Below are 21,335 nucleotides of genomic sequence, written 5' to 3'. Positions count from 1 at the left end.
GCTGTTACTCTATTGCCTATGCCAGGGCATGTTTTGGGCTGACAACCGGCTTAGCTGGTGGCCTTGATAGTAAAGGCCTGAAGAAGTCAGTTAGTTCCCTGACAGGGATAGGTATTTATTTATGCTTTTGATTTTGGTTTGGTTTTCTTAAAGGGACAGTGGGCCTGCGAATACGTTACTTAACCGGTATAAATAAACCCCATGTAAATAGAAATACAGTGATTCCAGTCTTATTTTGGGATTAAAGAGACTGCAACGTGGTGTGGCCATCACTATATATTTATACATATATATAAATATATATATACAATCCACAGCTTGCACTCAAAGTACTTGCATATAAAACAGGTGCTAGTCTCAAATAATAATGTAAACAATATTACCATCCTTGCGTCCGGTAAAGAAAGACTGCACTCATATCCAGTATATCACAAAAAACTGTAATAGGCATAGGTACAAAAATAGGACTTATGCCAAATACAGTTTTTGTATATATGTGCAGTACTCGACAAATGCACTCGCCCGGTCGCCAGGGGAAAGTGCATTTAACCCCCTGTCGAATGCCACTGCTGTGCTGCGGCTCATTTCAGGATGCCAGGATGCGATCAAGCGGGTTACCTAGCAACGCAGGATGCCGGAAGAATAACCCAGCCGCAGATATACCTTGGAGGCACTGCAGTGACGCTACGCCACGTACCAATGCAGGCGCATACAGGCACGCCCTCCCGCACTAATGATCTCCTATCATCTTCTGGTACCAGAGGCGTGAAGAGGCCTGGAGATTGTTACTTTGGCTGGATGTGTCTGCGGAGCGGCGCTGTGTGGCTGGAGGAAGTGCTGCTCGTGTTGCTGCTGCCTCCGTGTGTATCGTGGGTGAGGCAGACGGAGGGAGGCCCCCCCCCGGTGGGATTCCTTCACACTCATGGCAGGTAAGAGAGAGAGAGGGGGGTGAGGGGAGAGAGAGATGCAGCATACCACTGCAGTGAGCCGGCTTCAGCCATAAGAGCAGCCGCCCGGTAACTGCTATATTTCATCTCCTGTCGGCACCGCTGATAAGAGGGAAAGAGAGGAATTTGAGAGGGTGGATGCTCGCACTCGCAGAGGGGGTTGGTGTCTGTGTCGGTGTGTATACGTGTGTGTGTGTAAGGGGGAGAGTGTCACCCACCCCCTCTCTCTGTCTCTCTTTCAACCTGTCTCCACCTGTCACCCTGTCTCCCCCTGTCACCCTGTCTCCCACTGTCACCCTGTCTCCCTCCATCTCACACACACTCTCTGTCTCACACACACACAAACACACACACACACACACTCTGTGTCTCTCACAAACACACACAAACCCTCTCTCTGTGTCTCACACACACACACTATCTTTGTGTCTCTCTCACACACACACACACACACACACACACACACACACACACTCTCTGTGTCTCACACTCTGGATCTGGATATCTTAATTACCCTATATATCTTAACTAACCTATACCTACACGAAATAACCTATACTGCTTTCTTCCAGATCTGACTCTCAAGCTTCACATAGAAGACATTGGAATCCCCCCCAACCCAGAAGACAGATAGGGAACACCTCCCCTCCAACATATAACATTGCGGGAATGAGGGTACCTGGACATTGAGGGACTGCGGATCAGGTAAGATCCCAGGTGGGATTCCTGCTTTAGAAATTGTGAAGCGTGGACATCCAGACACTGGTTAAGGGGTTCAGGAAACTAGTCATTAACATGTGGCTTTTTTTTCTAGATTAGTGAGGTCATCCGATATTTGCACACACACACACATAACTATATAACAAGGACTAATTGTAGTAAAGAATAAATATAATACAATAAATAAACTGTTATGTCAAAAACAAATGTTATTATTAGTTCATTCTAGGAATGTATTCAATTTCTTTTTTTAAAGGCGGGGCTGGGGGCGGGCTAAGTGGCGAGTAGATTTTTTGGTTCGGCAAGTAGATTTTTGGGTGATTTATATATATATTCTGTGGCAGGACGGCCTTGCGGCAGGATCAGTAAGACACTAGACATGCTATGAAACGTTAACTGTAGTGGTTTATTAGCCACAAACAAATAAACTCTGGGTGCACTGTCCCTTTAAGAAACCAAAATCATACAAAATAAACACCTATTCCCTTTAGGGAAAGCAAACTACACCATAGCTTTCGCCCTCACTAACTGCATGGCCAGCTAAGCTGGTTCCTGAGCCAAAACATGCCCTGGCATATGCAACAGTGTAACACAGTCTCTACATACAACAATAAAGTGTTTTTGCTTATCTGTCAGTCCTTTGGAGCAGCCATCCCTGCTTCAGCATGGCCTTGTCGTCCTTCTTCTTAGGGGAACTCAGCCGCACCTTGAGCCCAGAGAAACTCCTCTGTAGGTCCTCTTTACCAGCTTCAGAAGCTGAGGAGCAATTCTATCTCCCCCCCAACCCCCTCCTTCTCTGGGGAAAACAGTCTCCCTGTCTGGAAGCTTCCTGTGTCTTTTTAAAATACTTCCTCATTCAGTTCATTCAGACCAGACTGATTAATTAGGCAGCACCTGCATTAGCCATTCCAGTGAGGATTAACTCTCTGTGAGCTGGAAAAGTACACTTACTGCACTGTTCCAGCACATACATACATATATACATATATATATATATATGGCCTATGCTAATTCTGGCATGATGCTCTCCCTGCCCTATTAGCATAGTAGATGGGGGTCTGCATTTTCAGAGCAGAACCAAAATTCCATATACACTGTAAATAACTTCATAACTTCAGTTACTTACTGGCACGCGAGACATATTAATACATTCTGTCACGCATGACGCTCCCAATGAGACTAAATATTACTGTGTAATACTAAAATTAAGAGATATATTAATATCTGTCTGTTAGGACCGGCTAAACATCAGGTGTCTGTAACCGTTAGTTGCGGATCAGTCCCACGAATACACATATGTAGCTTTTAGCACGTTCAGCCGAGGACATCTCATAATATTCTTATATTTAATAAGGTCACTCATTCTGTAGCCCCACTCCTAAATCAGAGGCGTTTGGCCAGTCTACCACATGGGGGGTCTGGCAGGATACTATGGTTTGTAAGTGTGAGTTATAACGCTCACAAACCACTCCAGCTTCCTGCAAACAGGTAGAGTGGCTGAGCCTTTAATCAGGGGGCTGCTTCCTAAACATTTGGTTGATCTCCTGACCATTTGCATTTAGTAGGCAGGCATCTTTGAGGGTAACTTAAACAAAGGGCTAGAATCACTGTTCAACTATTAACCCTTTCAGCCCCAGTGTGTGTGTGGTGCAGACACTGGCCCAGAAACAATACATTTTTACAGGGGAATAAACAGTTGGATGGCTGAAGCAAGGCAAAACCACATTACTGGACCCCAGTCCAGTTAACCCCTTGCTTCCCAGGTGAGAGTAGAGGGTGGCCAAATGGGGTGTAACCCCTTTAATCCCGGGCCAAATCCTCTCTATCGTCACATTGTGCCCCCTTTCTGCTGCCCCAGTCTGCACATGCGCAGTATGCTACTTCCGTTTCATAAGAAGTCACAACTCAACCCATTTTATCCCATGAGATATTCCAATGAGCTACCGTCAGCTAAGAAGAACTTTTTAAAAGTTTGCTGGTTGTTTGCCAAATAAAAGTATCCAGTATGAAATATGGGTTTTGCTGGAGAGGAGAAAAGAGGAAGCATAGAAAAGAAAAACACAGAGTGCACCAAAGGTGAAGAATTAAATGTATTCTAGCAGTACAAAATAAAGTGAATATGGCCTTACATCTAAAGTGTCAGCAATTCAGCGGATGGTTAAAAAGATATGTCCATGCTGCCTAATTCTTGATCCAAGAGGGTAAGAGACAGAGTGAGTCTTAGAGCTGTATATCCCGCATGCTGGGATCAGCTGTTACTCAGTGAGGAAGATAAGAAAATGAAAGAGAGGAAAGAAGAGTGATACATGTGAACACACCTCATATACCTGGGGAATAAGCCAAGACCAAAATAAAACCACACAGGTCAATAGCCTGTCAAAATACCAAATCAACTTAATTGCCAGCAGAATGAAGGAACAATACGAGATGGTCTGAACAAAATGAAACCAGCTCTCAAAGAAGAAACTGACACCTTCCTTCCTTCACAGAAACTACACCCTGGCACTAGCTGCTGAAGGTAAAAGACCCAAAGCAGAGTCAGACTCTGTTCCAGTACAGACTGAATACCCACAATCTAGAAATAGAGACAGAAATGGAAGCTCAGAGAGAGCCCAGTGTTCCAGTTTTATGAGCAGGGAAAGGTGGAAGACACATTTCCTGTGGGACGGCACAAAATACTCCAATGTGAACAGCGCTCAATTCCACAAATTCAGCTCAGATCCAAAATGTTACCAATATAGAATAGAAACAAAAGAAAGGGATCCTCTTAGGAGAAGGAGAATCTACAGCACATTATATCAGCACCTATCACAGACAGAGATACCCCTTAAATTCTGCGTCCCTATTTTTAACTATTGAGCATGGGCCTTTTAAATAATGTAACCTGTCCCCCTTTATTACATGCTTTGGCAATACTGGAATGCATTCCGTTTTGCCAATAAAGCTAATTTCACTTTCCAATGGAAAACTCCCCCTATCTGTACAGCTTTATTGTACAGGGAAGCAACATAACCTTGTAGCCTTGAGCCCCCTCACCATTCTTCTCCCTTCCCCACCACAACCTTCCACCAATAGTATACAATAACCACGGACACCGACCTGCAGGTAAAAATGGCCACAGCTTTATTCAACCAGAACGTTATACAAACATTTAACAAACTACTTTACCCTGCCAGAGTCCCCAAACCTATTCACAGACCAGCAGCACCCAGCTGTGGCCACATCCTCGCTGAGCACCTGGCTCATTACAACTTTGCAGACCGTAATCAGGCAGTTCCCTGTACCCACCGCCCAACAGATACAGCTCCCTCTCACCAACTGCCCCACAACAGCTTTCCCGACCTAGGACTAGAGTTTCTACTGGGGTGTTTCCCCCCTCCCACCCCGACCACCCGCCACCCATGTCGGCCACCTTGCGAGCCCCCTTCCTCAGTCTTTCAGTGCTTGCGCTGCCTCCGCTGCTCCCCTCTGCACACCCTCCCTGTGCCCCCTACACTGCTGCGCCCATGGGCAGCTGCTCCACTCCCCCCACCCCACCCCCCTCTAGTTCCACCTCTAGGCAAAAAAATTTTTGACATATAATGAACACTATTTCCCATGCTTTAGTTCAAGGTTAATAAGTACCATAATACAGAAAATAATTAAACCAATTAATTTACCCATTAATCACGTGTAATTTGATCATTTTTTAGTGATTTCAATTAAAGTAGCATTCGAAGCAGGGGGGTACTCTGGAGCTAAAACACATTATTATTTTATCTAGGGGCCCTCCTGTTTCCTAAGATACTAAACAGTGTAGTTACCAGTGTCTCTGGGCCCAATAGGGGAAACAAAATGGCCAGGCAATCTTGCCGTTTCCATGTCCTACAAAAAGCTGCATAAACAGCCTGGAAATATAAATTTATTAATATTAGTATTTTATATTTTTTACTGTATTTGTCTTAATTTCTAGTGGTAAACACCCCTCCCTTATTAATAATAATAATAATAATAATAATAATGCCTCACAATTACAGGTTAGTGCGCGGTACGCAGCACATAGGATTGTTACAGATACCCTGCCCAGATGAGATTACAATCTGATTTGGTGCCTGAGGCACAGGGAGATAAAGTAACTTACCCAAGGTCACAAGGAGTATGAAATGAGGAGTGTAAAAGATAAAATTCACTGAGAAAAAGTGGTAAGGTAAACAATATATACAAATATTACACTATAAAAAGGAATCCAAAAATACAATTATTTTTAAACCTTCTGCATAGTTTGTAGATTATCCCATAAGGGACAAAAAAGAACGATGCACTGCTCTTTATTCCCTTATAGGATATCTACAAACAAAAATAGAAACAGTGCAGAGCACTGCCACAAATAAATCTGGAGAAGGCTCACATTAGAAAAATGAAAAAGTTTATTAGATCATAATAGACCCCCTGATACAATAAAAACGCACTGACGTGTTTCGGGCCGTGCACAATTTATCAAGGTGACACTGTCTCTGGTTTTAAATATTATGACTGGACCAAAATTTCAAGTGTAACTCTAAAGTGTGTGTTCTCAGTATTGGGTGGTTTGTCCGTGATCGCTACTTACCTAGTGGCCACAGTCACCCCCTAGACACAAGCTAAATGAACCCCTGATTTTGGAGTATTATTGACTCTATAAGGATTACCCCAGCATAATAAGAGGTTCTCTCCTTGAACCGGAGGAGTAGTTGTGATTATATGTCCGTAAAACTATTGCATTTATAACATATTAATAAAACAAACTGATACCGTGTGAATACTCTGGAACACCGGAATTGAACTACGGTTCTCATTTTTTAAAACCCCTGCATAGTTGGCATGGTATTATGAAAAATTATATATCTACCAAACTAGACATGGACTATATTGCATTTTATACTTTTTTTTTAGCATTATTATTATTTGTGTAATCAACCAAATTTACAGCCCAATTGTAATTCTATCACACGAATGAAAAATGTTTTAAACGTTAGTTCACGCAACTGAGTACCAAATATAAAGAAATATGTTTTCCACAAACAGCTGAAGGTGTTTTTCAAAGGTGATGTTGCTGCATATTTGCACAACCACTGTATGGGTGCGCACTGCTTCTTGTTTGCATCTGACTTTAATAGCACTAGAGTAGTAGGGAGGCATACATTATGTCAAACTTTTTTTGACAGGTACCACGCCCCCTTTTCCCCTAAGCCCCGCCCCCTTTTGGCCTTAAACCCGCCCTATGTCCCGCCCCTTCCGTATCCGGTCCCGCCCCATCCGTATCCGGCCCCGCCCCCTGCGCATTTTTTAGGTTGCCGCCCCCTGCGCCAAAAAACCGCGGTTGACGCCCCCTACGCCAAAAAAACGCAGTTGACGCCTCCTAAGCCAAAAAACCGCGGTTGACATCCCCCAGACTCCATTTTTTATTATGATGTGCATTTTTTTATTCTTTTTTGTGATTGGTGCGTACTGTTGACGTAGATTGGAGGGGGCGTATACATACGCGGGGCATGTCCGGGCATGTTTATAGGCTTTTGGGGCATGCCCGAACATGTTTTTTTTCATACTGAGGCACGTCTGGACATGTTTATTCTGAAATAACGCAGTGCGCATGTCAGAAAAGTTCAAATGACGTTGAAAAGAGGGCGTAGCATTTTTTTTTAAATTCAGACAGAATACGGCTTTAAGAGGCTAAACCCTCAAGTGTCAGGGTGGCCGAGTGGTTTAAGGCGTTGGACTTAAGATCCAATGGACGTATGTCCACGTGGGTTTGAATCCCACCCCAGACATAATATTTTTATATATTTTTTTTATTTGTATATATTTTTTATTTGTATAGAGACGGTACAGGGATTAGCCGCAACAGTCGGGGGTTACATATAAATAAAAAGCACAATTGTATGAGTCAAAAATTGCTTATTTTATTTTTTAAAAGATAACACAGTTTTCACCAGGAAATAATTACAAGACGTATTTACAAGTAAAAAAGTAAAACGGCTGTTAAGGCCTTAATAGACTAAAATCATCTAGAGGCGTTGAGTTAGTACGATACATAGTATAGAGGGACAGCAATACAATGTCTTATTTTACAGAGGGAAAAAAAAAAAAAAAATTAAACAGCTTATTTACAGTTTCAACCAGTCAGCCGACGGCAATAATAGACTACCCCTCCTCTTGTTTAGTAAATAACCCGGCGGGGATGTTAAGCCAGGGGCACTTAAAGAACTGTAACGCAAATCAGAGGTTCTTTTCTGAGGAGTTAAAAGGGATGATGAAGGAGGGGTCGTTGTATCGGGGGGGCAGTATTTTTAAGCGATCCAGGCTTTCTCTATTTGTTGCATTACCCACAACCGATGAGGGGATATTCAGTTCAGCCATCGCAGCCAGAAAAGGGCTCCAACCCTGTGGTATTTTACGCTTTGTAACAGTGTGACTTTGTGTAACACCGCGTACCAAAACCAGTAAATTAGAGCCCGGTATAACCTGTTTTTTATAAATAAACTCCCCTTTGTCATTCCAGCTTGTAATATGTTTAGCCTGAAACATTTTACTGAGCAATAACTCTGCATTTTTCTTGAAGCGGACATTCACGTTAGTAACAACCTCACGAATCAAATTGTCAGGCGTATCTGATGATGCAATATCCTGGAAATGTAAAGGGTGAGAGGCTGTTTCATCAGTGGGCATTAAAAGGGTTAGGCGGTTCTTCTCCCCGTCGCTCTGTTTAGCATGCACCAAGTATTTCTGCAGTACAGTAGTGTATCTTTTTATCTTTTCATCCTCTGATAAATTATTGCTATTTAAGATCGCATTAATGTCTGTATCTAGGCGATGCATGGCAACTTCACGTATGTCGCCCACTCGTTGTGGGGGGCGCTGTAAACGATCCATATCTTGTTTGGGGACCAGGTACATTTTCTCAGCATATTCCATTAGCGGTTAGTGAGAAGGCCAGTCAGCAGCGGTATAGCAAAACCCAAAAGAGAGCCAATAAAGCCGCCGGACTGCTTCACCAGGCGTTTCTTTTTTACAATTGTAAATTTTTTGTCGCTCAGCTTTTTTATAATTTTACGCCACTTTTTAAGTATGCCAATTTGCCGTTTTGATAAAGGTATTTTACCTTTTAGAGCATTGAGGGCTATCTCGCATATGGCGGTGACTAAATCATTAGATGCTGAACACAGAATAACTTTTCTTTGCTTTGGTGAAGCCCTTATTAATGCTTTTAAAGTATGCCAATTGCGGCGTAGTCGGTTAGACATGTTTACAACGGCGGAGCGACTACAAGTAATGACAATTTACAGATAGTTATCTCTTTTTAGAACCGCTTTTTTTTTTTTTAAACATAAACTGTGGGGTTGTCAGGCGGAAAGATACCGGTTCTTAAGCGGTACTCATCAGGGGTCGTGGCTCTTAAATCTACTAACAAAAAACCATAGGGGGACCGTGTGGCATCTTCAAATGCCTCTAAAAAGAATTGTGATTTACCAGGATACATTTGACGAGCTAAGGTGTTAATTTGTAATTTATCCCTTGGATTTTTAAAAAGAACCATATATTTAGTGTTTAAATTTATGGTTCTGCTTTTTTTACCCTGGCAAAAAACATTTTGTACGAGGTACATGATACTGAGGTTTCTGTGATGCACATACTTGGTGAATGCTTTTTCAATTTCAGAGCTCTCACTGGCTGCTTCCATCAAGTCATCAACGATTGTCAAATTCACTTTACCAGGGGGAAAAAGAGCATCATCATTAAATGTAGCGGGTATACCCTCAATAAATCTAATGTGGGGCATAGTGCTTAACAGTTCATCATAAAGATATTGCCAGCATGCATAAAACCATACGATATTATCAGGCCGGTGCGACAAGTGAGTGCTAGAATGCTGCAAAAACTGTTTAACAAAATAGCTTTTCCCTGAATTTGACGGCCCGGCTAAAATACACGAGAAAGGATGTTGAAGCCTGATATCCATTACAGATTTATAATTAGTAACCAAAGGGTAGGGTTGTGAAGTCGTTGGTCAGCTGTCGTTTCGTGTACACACACTTTTGTGTTTTCTGTAGAGGACGAGTCTCAATCTGCCAGTAACGTTTATTTCGGACAATCCCAGCCTGTTGTACCACAATCTTTTTCTGATCTTCAGGATCAGAGTGTAAGGGGTAGTCCAGGACAATATCTTTTAAAGTGTCAAAGTTAATCAATTCAGCGTTTGCAGCGTTCAGTGTTATACCTTTAACTTTTAGACACGTTTTACCAGTAGAAAGCTTGTAACCGTAAGTCTTGGGACCGGCGGAAACAAATTCTGTAATGTGTGCACCATTCGGTAGTTCACTAGTCAGCTCCCCTAAGTAGTCACCCAGAGGCGGATTCCAGTCACCTGTTTTGCTAACAAAAATGACAGAGTCAGTGTCATGGTAGAGACACCGCTCTTGTAGCTTGTCCAAAACATTGTACAGTTCAAGACGGGCATAGGCCGTCGTAAAACAGGCAATAAAAATATTGACATTACGACCTACAGTGTATCCCTCCTTTGTATACTTCCAGCTAACCATGGCCGTGTCATCATCTAGGAAGTCTAAAGATGACACATCGTATTGCGTTGAAAAGGCGTAACCAAAAAGTTCATCAGGGCTTGTTACAATGCTTGTATTTTGTAAATTAGTCTTTTGACCGAATTTACCCCACAAAGAATTTAGAAACAGTTTAGAAATTTGTCTTTTTGCCGGGTTAATGTCTATTTTATCAGCGCGTAAACGTATACCCTCTTTTGAAAAATACTCGCTGATGTATTTTTGTTTTTTGACCTCGTCTGTACACCAGCAGGGGTATCCAGATGCCTCCTGTTTGTCCCTGAGGTGCACCTTAATGTATTTAGCAAACAATTTTTTTGTATAACATGCAAAGTGCCAAATTTCAAAAATTTTACACAGCCGGTACCCTTTCTTCAACGCTGCCTGGATTTCAACGGTACACCACGTACCGGTCAATGAACGCTCCTCATCCGTATGACAGCAAGGCGTCGTCTGGTTGGTGACGGCGCATGTGCTGCATAGCGGAAACATGAGCTTGCCATTCATTTTAACAGGAAGGATGGGGAAAAATAAGCCTCTAGGCGGATAGACTTTTACTTTAGCAATCCCAAAGTACCTGTCAAAAGAGAGAAAATTCTCATAGATGATCTTAGGGTGACCGGTGGGGTACATTTTGGTTTTGTTGATAAAAGGATACAAGCTGGTAAAATCATAGTAATGTATACTCTCACCGGGCGCCGCTTTGTGGTACAGCTTAATAGCGTTTGTGCGGCCGCCGTAAAGTGCATCACGGGGGTTCATGGGTTGTGGAAAATCACTTTTAAGTAGAAACGCCTTTAGGTCCGTATCAGTCTCTAACATGTGTTTCCACTCGTGCTCCCACAGCTCACGCACCGCATAGCCACATTTGGTTTTTAGAAAATGTGTTTTGATGGCTGTTTTGTGGTACAATTGACCATATGTGAGAGATGTAACAGTGTTTGTATCTTTTTCATTGTAACACATGGGACAACCATGGTAAAAGCAGCCGTTGAATTCAAAGGCTGTTTGAACACCATTAATCACCGCATAACCATCCAGAAAATAGTTACCCACCATCTTTTCACCGCCCCTTAAAGCATGTTGTATGACTATATTCTCCTTGTAGGCCACATACAGTAGCCACTGTGTGGCGGGCGTAGAGAAGCGTTTTTTTGTGATGTTGTAATTGTCAGGGGGTACAATGGCAATGGTGTTACTGGGTAAAAATTTGAGCCGATACATAGCCATGCACACAGAGGCGAGGGTTGTCAGCTGAAAGGGGTCCACATTATAGACATCTTCCTCACCAATCTGAGACTCACGGTCGCTCATTACCGTATGCTCTATCATTTCTATGACACTGGTTCTAAAGCAGATACAGGCTTTCTTCAAAATTTTTACATCCTCAATGCAATAGCTTTTAAGCTCAGCCTGAAAATTGAAATCACAATGTTTGTTCGCTTCATACCATGTCATGAACCCCGTTTTCTCGTCGGCCATCATGTACTGGGGGCCGTAATGCTCTATAGAGGGCATAGAACCGCTGTAATTTTGATTCTGTACTGTGTTAAAAAAGTGTGGGAAATATCCTTTACTGCCTGTAAACCCCAGGGCCTGTGGCAACTTACTGAGCTTCATGGGGAGAAAATTTAAAGAGTCGATAAATCTGATATTCAGATCAGGTATTGTTACACATAATAATTTACCGCCTTGTGCTAGTAATTCTATTTTTATCTTCTCTTTAAGCAGCTGTTGCACCACAAAATAGGAATCGTAACGGCCTGCATTATGTGCGATGAAAGTGTACTCCCTAAAGGGCCTGTCTATGAATTTTTTTACAAAATCAGCCAAACACTCTGGACCCTGGAACTCCCAACCCACAGAGCCGTCTAAAGACTGGGTACAACCTTTTTCTTCATCATCCCTTAAAGGCATGGCGTAGACATAATTTGGTATGTGTACGCCCGTCTCCTGCATGCACTCAAAGTCATAAAAAATGTAGTTGTCAGTGAGGACCGGTGGTTTGTATGGGCGCATGTAGCACAGGTGATTGTCAAAACTGGCGATGTAAGCATAACAGACTCTACACTGCAAGCCTCTGCATTCCTCATGATCGTCATCTGTGTAGCGACCGCAACGGTCGCAGTATTTCTTGCATTTACAATCTATTTTAGCAGCTTGGGCTAGTTTCTTGTGTTCACTCAAACAATCCTGTGAACGACAAAATGCCCGACACAGAGGACACCTAGGCATGTCTGCTATGACCTCAACACAATTCCGTCTGTGGCACGATCGGCAAAAATAGCGGCATGAATGGTTATTTTTGTGAGCGAATGGAGTATGACAAAAATCGCAAAAGTAATTGGCACCGATGAAAGCGTTTATTTTTTTTACGCCAAAGTAATGTGTGTCTTCATGGTATATAAATAAAACCCTCTCTTTGCAGGGCTCACTTGTATTAAAAAACTGCCATTCTCCCCGATTGTGGTAGAACACTTTAATGGTTACATTCAAGTGCTTTTCAAAGTCGGGTATGTCGCTAAAACTGACTAGACGATCATCAGGAATACCCAGGGTGCGATGTATCAAACGTGCTTTCTCCAGTAACACAGCGTCAGCCGTATCTCTCTTTTCTAACAGGGCACAAAGACTGGCTGCTAGACACAAGTTATGGCTGTCGTTATTTAAGTCAAAGAGTAATTGTCTTTTTTTGTTTACGATGCGACTGTAAGGCGTTGAATTAATGCGTCTACGGTGCAACACACCACCAACTCTGTTCTTAACAGTTATGACCAATAGTCTTAAAGTACCGTCACCAAGAACCTCCGCGTTGCTTTGTAACATGTTTGCCACATGTTCCAAAAACGTCTCAGCGCTTAAGGCGTCCTTAGAGCGTTTAATAGAGTATAAAGCTCTATTTAACGTGTCACCGTCTAGACGTAATTGCACCATGTCATGGGGTCCTATGTCAGGCAGTAGTCTATTCAATGTACACTGTATAGAATCGTGTACCGCCTGTAATGCCACTGAAATTCACCTTTTAAAATAATGGGCTTGGCTAGTTTTGTCGTATAATTAGAAATGTCATTTTGGGGGAACGTTTCGTATGACGCATTACTAGGCAGCGTTACATAAAAGGCAATATCCTCCATGGTGACGTCTTTTTACAAACGAGTTAGTTGTGCTTTTTCTATCCAGCTGTTGAATTTTGTAGGGTATCCACACCATTTAACGTAGTAGACGATTTTACGCCTTACGCTTTTTTGTTTTAATATCTTCTCAATTCTGTAAACGCGATTTAAATTCTTTGGTATTTTTTGTATCTCTTCAGCGTAGAATGAGCCTTCTATGGCCTCACCAGCGCTATCTGTGATCTTATACAGAGGTTTTACGCCTTTCGTGCGTACATCAGCAATAATAAATATTTCATCTGTAAAGCACTGTTCATAACCCTTTGTAAAAACTCCTTTATATTTTGATATCCGAACGTGGTCTCCAATTTTTAAAAGTGGCTTAAGTTTCTTAGAACACACATGTGACCTATAAATAGTATTCCAAACGGTGAGAGAATTCGCTTGTGTTACATCCTTTGGCGCACACTTAATGGTGCGATGTGGCGTGTGGTTATAGCTGTATATTAGGTCTGATAACACATCGCTGTACCTGTGCGTATTATGTGCTGTGAAAAAACGCCACATTTTCGTTTTTAATGTCCTATTAAAGCGTTCAATAATGGCTGCCTTAACGGCGTTGCCGGCGATGAACCTGTTAACGCCATATTTTTGGAGCAGTAAATTAACATTCTTATTCAAGAATTCTTTACCCCCGTCAGTTTGTAACTTTTGAGGCACCCTTCCCTCTAAAAAAATCTCTTGTAACGCATTAGCGACGCTTAACCCTTTTTTATTTTGCAACAATTTTGCCCAGGCGTATTTTGACAAAATATCGATAACGGTCAGAATATAACGATTTCCGTCGTTACACTTGGCAAAATCAATCATTGATACGAGGTCGGCCTGCCACTGCGAATCGATATTGGACACTAAAATCATATTCCTTTTGAAATTTTTTCGCGCCGGTTTGTATAACGTATAGACATCTTGCTCTGAAAGATAATTTTTGACCGTTGCGTTTGAAATACCGTATTTTTGTGCTGCATTATTTAAACTCTGTATGCCGCCAAAGGAACCAGGCGTTTTCGGCGTGTAATATATTTTTCGTAATTGTGCATCCGCTTTTTTTGAGCTTGTATGGCTATGCATTCTTTAATAGTATTTCATAAAACAATATAATGCTTCTATGGTGTTTTCAGCCTCTGTTTAAAACAATCTCCCGCAGTTCAAGGCTCTTCCAAGTCTTTTGAAATGCCTTATTTACCGCTGTTAATGAGGCTGTTCCCACGACACCTCTGCTCTCAGTTAACAACCATGGTGTTTGTCTAGCTTCTTGTCATTATGCCCCCACAACATCTGCTAATGAGGTTATTGCGTCAATTGCTATGACACGCTTTTCAAAGACTTTTGAAATGACTTATTTACTTTTTTTACTATGGCCCCACAACATCTGCTAATGAGGTTATTGCATCAATTGCTATGAAACGCTTTTCAAAGACTTTTGAAATGACTCACTTACTTTTTTACTTGTAAATACGAATTGTAATTATTGCCTGGTTGAAACTGTAAATAAGCTGTTTCATTTTTTTTTTTTTTTCCCTCTGTAAAATAAGACATTGTATTGCTGTCCCTCTATACTATGTATCGTACTAACTCAACGCCTCTAGATGATTTTAGTCTATTAAGGACTTAACAGCCGTTTTACTTTTTTACTTGTAAATACGTCTTGTAATTATTTCCTGGTGAAAACTGTGTTATCTTTTAAAAATAAAATAAGCAATTTTTGACTCATACAATTGTGCTTTTTATTTATATGTAACCCCCGACTGTTGCGGCTAATCCCTGTACCGTCTCTATACAAATAAAAAATATATACAAATAAAAAAAATATATAAAAATATTATGTCTGGGGTGGGATTCGAACCCACGTGGACATACGTCCATTGGATCTTAAGTCCAACGCCTTAAACCACTCAGCCACCCTGACACTTGAGGTTTAGCCTCTTAAAGCCATATTCTGTCTGAATTTAAAAAAAAATGCTACGCCCTCTTTTCAACGTCATTTGAACTTTTCTGACATGCGCACTGCGTTATTTCAGAATAAACATGTCCAGACGTGCCTCAGTATGAAAAAAAACATGTTCGGGCATGCCCCAAAAGCCTATAAACATGCCCGGACATGCCCCGCGTATGTATACGCCCCCTCCAATCTACGTCAACAGTACGCACCAATCACAAAAAAGAATAAAAAAATGCACATCATAATAAAAAATGGAGTCTGGGGGATGTCAACCGCGGTTTTTTGGCTTAGGAGGCGTCAACCGCGGTTTTTTGGCGCAGGGGGCGGCAACCTAAAAATGCGCAGGGGGCGGGGCCGGATACGGATGGGGCGGGACCGGATACGGAAGGGGCGGGACATAGGGCGGGTTTAAGGCCAAAAGGGGGCGGGGCTTAGGGGAAAAGGGGGCGTGGTACCTGTCAAAAAAAGTTTGACATAATGTATGCCTCCCTACTACTAAACCCAGTAACACCATTGCCATTGTACCCCCTGACAATTACAACATCACAAAAAAACGCTTCTCTACGCCCGCCACACAGTGGCTACTGTATGTGGCCTACAAGGAGAATATAGTCATACAACATGCTTTAAGGGGCGGTGAAAAGATGGTGGGTAACTATTTTCTGGATGGTTATGCGGTGATTAATGGTGTTCAAACAGCCTTTGAATTCAACGGCTGCTTTTACCATGGTTGTCCCATGTGTTACAATGAAAAAGATACAAACACTGTTACATCTCTCACATATGGTCAATTGTACCACAAAACAGCCATCAAAACACATTTTCTAAAAACCAAATGTGGCTATGCGGTGCGTGAGCTGTGGGAGCACGAGTGGAAACACATGTTAGAGACTGATACGGACCTAAAGGCGTTTCTACTTAAAAGTGATTTTCCACAACCCATGAACCCCCGTGATGCACTTTACGGCGGCCGCACAAACGCTATTAAGCTGTACCACAAAGCGGCGCCCGGTGAGAGTATACATTACTATGATTTTACCAGCTTGTATCCTTTTATCAACAAAACCAAAATGTACCCCACCGGTCACCCTAAGATCATCTATGAGAATTTTCTCTCTTTTGACAGGTACTTTGGGATTGCTAAAGTAAAAGTCTATCCACCTAGAGGCTTATTTTTCCCCATCCTTCCTGTTAAAATGAATGGCAAGCTCATGTTTCCGCTATGCAGCACATGCGCCGTCACCAACCAGACGACGCCTTGCTGTCATACGGATGAGGAGCGTTCATTGACCGGTACGTGGTGTACCGTTGAAATCCAGGCAGCGTTGAAGAAAGGGTACCGGCTGTGTAAAATTTTTGAAATTTGGCACTTTGCATTTTATACAAAAAAATTGTTTGCTAAATACATTAAGGTGCACCTCAGGGACAAACAGGAGGCATCTGGATACCCCTGCTGGTGTACAGACGAGGTCAAAAAACAAAAATACATCAGCGAGTATTTTTCAAAAGAGGGTATACGTTTACGCGCTGATAAAATAGACATTAACCCGGCAAAAAGACAAATTTCTAAACTGTTTCTAAATTCTTTGTGGGGTAAATTCGGTCAAAAGACTAATTTACAAAATACAAGCATTGTAACAAGCCCTGATGAACTTTTTGGTTACGCCTTTTCAACGCAATACGATGTGTCATCTTTAGACTTCCTAGATGATGACACGGCCATGGTTAGCTGGAAGTATACAAAGGAGGGATACACTGTAGGTCGTAATGTCAATATTTTTATTGCCTGTTTTACGACGGCCTATGCCCGTCTTGAACTGTACAATGTTTTGGACAAGCTACAAGAGCGGTGTCTCTACCATGACACTGACTCTGTCATTTTTGTTAGCAAAACAGGTGACTGGAATCCGCCTCTGGGTGACTACTTAGGGGAGCTGACTAGTGAACTACCGAATGGTACACACATTACAGAATTTGTTTCCGCCGGTCCCAAGACTTACGGTTACAAGCTTTCTACTGGTAAAACGTGTCTAAAAGTTAAAGGTATAACACTGAACGCTGCAAACGCTGAATTGATTAACTTTGACACTTTAAAAGATATTGTCCTGGACTACCCCTTACACTCTGATCCTGAAGATCAGAAAAAGATTGTGGTACAACAGGCTGGGATTGTCCGAAATAAACGTTACTGGCAGATTGAGACTCGTCCTCTACAGAAAACACAAAAGTGTGTGTACACGAAACGACAGCTGACCAACGACTTCACAACCCTACCCTTTGGTTACTAATTATAAATCTGTAATGGATATCAGGCTTCAACATCCTTTCTCGTGTATTTTAGCCGGGCCGTCAAATTCAGGGAAAAGCTATTTTGTTAAACAGATTTTGCAACATTCTAGCACTCACTTGTCGCACCGGCCTGATAATATCGTATGGTTTTATGCATGCTGGCAAAATCTTTATGATGAACTGTTAAGCACTATGCCCCACATTAGATTTATTGAGGGTATACCCGCTACATTTAATGACGATGCTCTTTTTCCCCCTGGTAAAGTGAATTTGACAATCGTTGATGACTTGATGGAAGCAGCCAGTGAGAGCTCTGAAATTGAAAAAGCATTCACCAAGTATGTGCATCACAGAAACCTCAGTATCATGTACCTCGTACAAAATGTTTTTTGCCAGGGTAAAAAAAGCAGAACCATAAATTTAAACACTAAAAATATGGTTCTTTTTAAAAATCCAAGGGATAAATTACAAATTAACACCTTAGCTCGTCAAATGTATCCTGGTAAATCACAATTCTTTTTAGAGGCATTTTTGGAACTGCATTAGGCAGTGAGGCATTTAAAGTGAGGTTTTTAAGTGATACAGTTAGACTACAGTTAATATATATATATATATATATATATATATATATATATATATATATAGTTAATATACTCACCTTCTTCATGCAAGACCAATAACCAATAACCTCAGCTGATATGACATGGATCTAATTGCATTCTCTTCACAGGTATGTTCCTGATGTTGAAACCCTGTGTATAAGACTGAATCTGGCCTTGTTGAATTGATATATAAGTATGTTCCTGATGTTGAAACCCTGTGTATAAGACTGAATCTGGCCTTGTTGAATTGATATATAAGTATGTTCCTGATGTTGAAACCCTGTGTATAAGACTGAATCTGGCCTTGTTGAATTGATATATAAGTATGTTCCTGATGTTGAAACCCTGTGTATAAGACTGAATCTGGCCTTGTTGAATTGATATATAAGTATGTTCCTGATGTTGAAACCCTGTGTATAAGACTGAATCTGGCCTTGTTGAATTGATATATAAGTTAGTATGTTTGAATGTAAAAAGTTTTTTTTTTTTTTTTCCTTTCCTCTTAACTCTGTGCTGTTAATTGAACAAATGGAACAAGGTGACTGATTGGGGAGGGGGAGGGTCATGTGACCTTTTTTTGTGTATAATACTAACAGCTCAGCTGCATTGGGCAGGAACTGCATTAGGCAGTGAGGCATTTAAAGTGAGGTTTTTAAGTGATACAGTTAGACTACAGTTAGACTAGAGGTGACTGGGGACTGCTTCTTTCTGCAAACTCTTTAACTCAAGACAACAAATGGTAAGCTATTCAGATCACGCTATGATCCCATGCTTGTTAGCCTGCATAGTTTAACCCCCCACCCCTTTACAACTTCTTTCACTGCAGCCTCTCCCAAAACTGATTGCACAATACACTGAAACCCTGACTTGACCCTTGCATTGCAATGCAGCAAAACACATGACAAGGTACAGGTTCACCCCTGCTGTTTAGTCTGCACACACTCACTCTGCTCATAACAGCTCCATGCAACACTGCCTACCTCTGGCATCATGAACCTGCTATGTCTTCTAACTTTTTTCTTTCTCCTGGCCTCATGGAGATGTTACTCCCTCTATCCACTACAAACTCCTCCATCCTGGCCCGCACCCAACATCACCATACACCCTGGACTACTCAAAAGCCTTGCACTATCTACTGAATGTTGGTGGAGAACTCTAAAAACCAGCACACCAACCACTGCTCACTCTAATGGAAAACACCACAAATTTACAACTTGTAAACAACTACCCAAATTTCTTCTCATACTATTACTCTCTCTAGCAGGTGATATTGAAACTAACCCAGGTCCTCCCATTTCAGCTCTGTCCCATGCCCCTGAGAATTCCACCTTTAAATTCCAAAAAGGGCTATCTGTCGCCCATATAAACATCCGGAGCCTGCTGCCCAAACTAGACGAACTAAGGGCATGGTGCCTTATGCATAAACCCAAAGCCATCGTTCTTACAGAAACATGGCTATCCTCTAAAACCCCTGATGCAAATATCGCCATTCAGGGATACTCCATTTTTAGGAGAGATAGGTCAAAGAGAGGAGGAGGGGTGTTATTTTATATTGCAGACACCTTACAATTTACACTGTTAAATTGCCCACCAAGTCCACCCTCTTTTGAAACTCTAGTTGGCAAAATCTGCCTCCCCTTTTCTAAGCCCATCTTGCTTGCTGGCATCTACCGCCCCCCTAAAGCCCTTCTACAATCCTTGACTGATATCACCCAATTTCTTGCCTCCATTTCCTCTCTGAATGAGAAGAGTGAGCTGCTAGTTCTTGGGGATTTCAACTTCAATTGGCTTGACCCTAAAAACCACAAAATCCAGATACAACTCAAGTCACTTAACCTATCGCAACTCATTTCCCAACCCACACGAATAAACCTGAAGTCGCATAACCATTCCTTGCTAGACTGGATTCTCTCCTCAAACCGCAGCAGAATCCAATCCTCTGGCATCCTTCCTGACATTTTCAGTGACCATGCAATAGTGTACTGTGTAAGGAAAATTAAACCGCCCCATTCAAGCCCCAAAGTTCTCCTCACTAGAACATTTAAAAACTTTAACCCACAACAGTTTCTGGATGACCTTACCAACTGCCCATGGCACAGAATCGATTTAATTCCCGACCCTGATTCTGCGCTCGACTATTTCCAATCCGAGTTCTTAAAACTCTGCGATACCCATGCTCCACTACGCAAAATAAGGGTACGGGGGGCCCACCTTCCATGGGTTACACCTGACCTTATAGCACTCTACCAGTTCAGGGATGCCTTGTGGAAAAGCTACAAAGTAACTGGCACTACCAAGGATCTCAATCACTACAGATGCCTGCGGAACGTGTGCACAAGGCAAACAAGGCATGCAAAAGCACAATATTACTCTGACAATCTCCTCCAGAATACATCAAACCCAGCTAACTTCTGGAAGGTTATCAACAATATATTCCAGCCTCCTAACCATCAACAACCAAGTAATATCACTAAGGGGGATATTACTCTGACAAACCCCACTGACATTGCAAATGCATTCAATGATTACTTTGTGGGGTGTGCCACTAACTTATTAGCGAAACGCAGCACAAACCCCAAACCTGAATCTCATCCTGGGAGTACCCCTATAGTCCCACCCCCTCCCAACACTGCCCACAATTTTCAATTTAGCCCAGTATCTGAAGAGGAGATTACACAAGCGCTCCTCAAACTAAAACTAAGCAGCCAATGTGGACCCGACTTACTACAATCTAGGTTCCTACGACTTGGTGCCCCAGCCATTGCCAAACCAATTGCGTCCATAGTCAACTCTATCCTGTCTGCAGGCCATATCCCTAAGACCTGGAAAACTGCCAGAGTTGTCCCAATCTTCAAAAGTGGGGACAAAAACACTGTCTCAAACTACAGGCCAATCTCACTTCTCCCAATTCTATCCAAAGTTATGGAAAAATGTGTCCACTCCCAATTAAGCGAGTTCTACACCAAGACAAATTTCCCTAGCCAATTCCAGTCTGGGTTTCGTCCCAAACACTCCACCGTAACTACCCTGCTAAAAGTTTGCAATGAAATCCAGTGTGGAATGGAACGGGGACAACTCACTGGTGCAGT

General features: G+C 42.1%; 1 protein-coding gene and 2 non-coding genes across 3 annotated transcripts in view; 1 reads left to right on the top strand and 2 right to left on the bottom strand.

Moving 5' to 3' along the window:
* LOC142488604 (cytidine monophosphate-N-acetylneuraminic acid hydroxylase-like) overlaps positions 1-21,335 on the bottom strand; it is a 158,901-nt gene that overhangs the window by 133,096 nt on the left and 4,470 nt on the right. The gene's annotated exons all lie outside the window — the stretch shown is intronic.
* Positions 7,370-7,453, top strand: TRNAL-UAA (transfer RNA leucine (anticodon UAA)). Its single transcript has one exon. It is a non-coding gene; the product is annotated as a tRNA-Leu (tRNA).
* Positions 15,239-15,322, bottom strand: TRNAL-UAA (transfer RNA leucine (anticodon UAA)). Its single transcript has one exon. It is a non-coding gene; the product is annotated as a tRNA-Leu (tRNA).

This window comes from Ascaphus truei, chromosome 2 (assembly GCF_040206685.1).
Source record: "Ascaphus truei isolate aAscTru1 chromosome 2, aAscTru1.hap1, whole genome shotgun sequence".
In the NCBI taxonomy this organism is placed as follows: domain Eukaryota; kingdom Metazoa; phylum Chordata; class Amphibia; order Anura; family Ascaphidae; genus Ascaphus; species Ascaphus truei.
This window is presented reverse-complemented; position numbering and strand designations above follow the sequence as displayed.